A 2500-nucleotide genomic window follows, 5' to 3' on the forward strand; every position below is an offset into this window, starting at 1 on the left:
TTGAGATTTTACAGGTTTGCTACCAGTAGCCGTTAAAGTGTCTGAAATGGGGACACTTTTTTCAAACGGTCACAAAATCTTCTCTACTTCGAGTTTTTAGCTGAATTTTTTTGTGCATGCCAACAAAAATAGAAGGATCATGCCTACAAAATTTGGGGCCAAAAATCCTTATAAAAAATTTTTAAAAAATCCCGAACCGCAAAAAGTTTCGAAAATCGTGAAAAATAGAAAACGAGTCATCTTCCAACGAAACTTCACGTGAAGGCTTAGGGGACCATTGTATGAATTTACAAGCCATAAAAATGGCATTGGCACGGCAGAAATTTGAAGATGTGCCTAAACCCACCAGGGCCCAGCGTGTGCCGATGGTGCTCGAGGCAACAGCCCGCACCAGGGCCCAGCGTGTGCCGATGGTGCTCGAGGCAAGCGCCCGCACCAGGGCCCAGCGTGTGCCGATGGTGGTCGAGGCAACCGCCCGCACCAGGGCCGATAGTGTGCCGATGGTGCTCGAGGCAACCTGTCGCACCAGGGCCCAGCGTGTGCCGATGGTGATCGAGGCAACCTGCCGCACCAGGGCCCAGCGTGTGCCGATGGTGGTCGAGGCAAGTTCCCGCACCAGCGCCCAGCGTGTGCCGATGGTGCTCGAGGCAACCGACCGCACCAGGGCCCAGCGTGTGCCGATGGTGCTCGAGGCAACCTGCCGCACCAGGGCCCAGCGTCTGCCGATGGTGCTCGAGGCAACCTGCCGCACCAGGGCCCAGCGTCTGCCGATGGTGCTCGAGGCAAGCGCCCGCACCAGGGCCCAGCGTGTGCCGATGGTGGTCGAGGCAAGCGCCCGCACCAGGGCCCAGCGTGTGCCGATGGTGGTCGAGGCAACCGCCCGCACCAGGGCCCAGCGTGTGCCGATGGTGCTCGAGGCAACCTGCCGCACCAGGGCCCAGCGTGTGCCGATGGTGCTCGAGGCAACCGACCGCACCAGGGCCGAGCGTGTGCCGATGGTGGTCGAGGCAAGCGCCCGCACCAGGGCCCAGCGTGTGCCGATGGTGGTCGAGGCAACCTGCCGCACCAGGGCCCAGCGTGTGCCGATGGTGCTCGAGGCAACCGACCGCACCAGGGCCGAGCGTGTGCCGATGGTGCTCGAGGCAAGCGCCCGCACCAGGGCCCAGCGTGTGCCGATGGTGGTCGAGGCAACCTGCCGCACCAGCGCCCAGCGTGTGCCGATGGTGCTCGAGGCAACCTGCCGCACCAGGGCCCAGCGTGTGCCGATGGTGGTCGAGGCAAGCGCCCGCACCAGGGCCCAGCGTGTGCCGATGGTGGTCGAGGCAACCGCCCGCACCAGGGCCCAGCGTGTGCCGATGGTGGTCGAGGCAACCTGCCGCACCAGGGCGGAGCGTGTGCCGATGGTGGTCGAGGCAAGCGCCCGCACCAGGGCCCAGCGTGTGCCGATGGTGGTCGAGGCTGCCGATGGTGGTCGAGGCAACCTGCCGCAGCAGGGCCCAGCGTGTGCCGATGGTGCTCGAGGCAACCGACCGCACCAGGGCCGAGCGTGTGCCGATGGTGCTCGAGGCAAGCTGCCGCACCAGGGCCCAGCGTGTGCCGATGGTGGTCGAGGCAACCGCCCGCACCAGGGCCCAGCGTGTGCCGATGGTGATCGAGGCAACCGACCGCACCAGGGCCCAGCGTGTGCCGATGGTGCTCGAGGCAACCTGCCGCACCAGGGCCCAGCGTGTGCCGATGGTCGTCGAGGGAACCTGCCGCACCAGGGCGCAGCGTGTGCCGATGGTGGTCGAGGCAAGCGCCCGCACCAGGGCCCAGCGTGTGCCGATGGTGCTCGAGGCAACCGACCGCACCAGGGCCCAGCGTGTGCCGATGGTGCTCGAGGCAACCTGCCGCACCAGGGCCCAGCGTGTGCCGATGGTGGTCGAGGCAAGCGCCCGCACCAGGGCCCAGCGTGTGCCGATGGTGGTCGAGGCAAGCGGCCGCACCAGGGCCCAGCGTGTGCCGATGGTGGTCGAGGCAAGCGCCCGCACAAGGGCCCAGCGTGTGCCGATGGTGGTCGAGGCAAGCGCCCGCACCAGGGCCCAACGTGTGCCGATGGTGCTGGGGGCAACCGCCCGCACCAGGGCCCAGCGTGTGCCGATGGTGATCGAGGCAACCGCCCGCCCCAGGGCCCAGCGTGTGCCGATGGTGGTCGAGGCAAGCGCCCGCACCAGTGCCCAGCGTGTGCCGATGGTGGTCGAGGCAAGCGCCCGCACCAGGGCCCAGCTTTTGCCGATGGTGATCGAGGCAACCGGCCGCTCCAGGGCCCAGCGTGTGCCGATGGTTATCGGGGCAACCGGCCGCACCAGGGCCCAGGGTCTGCCGATGGTGCTCGAGGCAACCGCCCGCACCAAGGCTCAGCATGTGCCGCTGGTGATCGAGGCAACAACCCACACCAGGGCCCAGCTTGTGCCGATGGCGGTCGAGGCAAGTGCCCGTACGGAAGGGCAGCCTATGCCGA

This window comes from Durio zibethinus, unplaced genomic scaffold (genome assembly GCF_047325235.1).
Source record: "Durio zibethinus cultivar Kanyao isolate XHJ-2024 unplaced genomic scaffold, ASM4732523v1 HiC_scaffold_56, whole genome shotgun sequence".
Classification (NCBI taxonomy): Eukaryota; Viridiplantae; Streptophyta; class Magnoliopsida; order Malvales; family Malvaceae; genus Durio; species Durio zibethinus.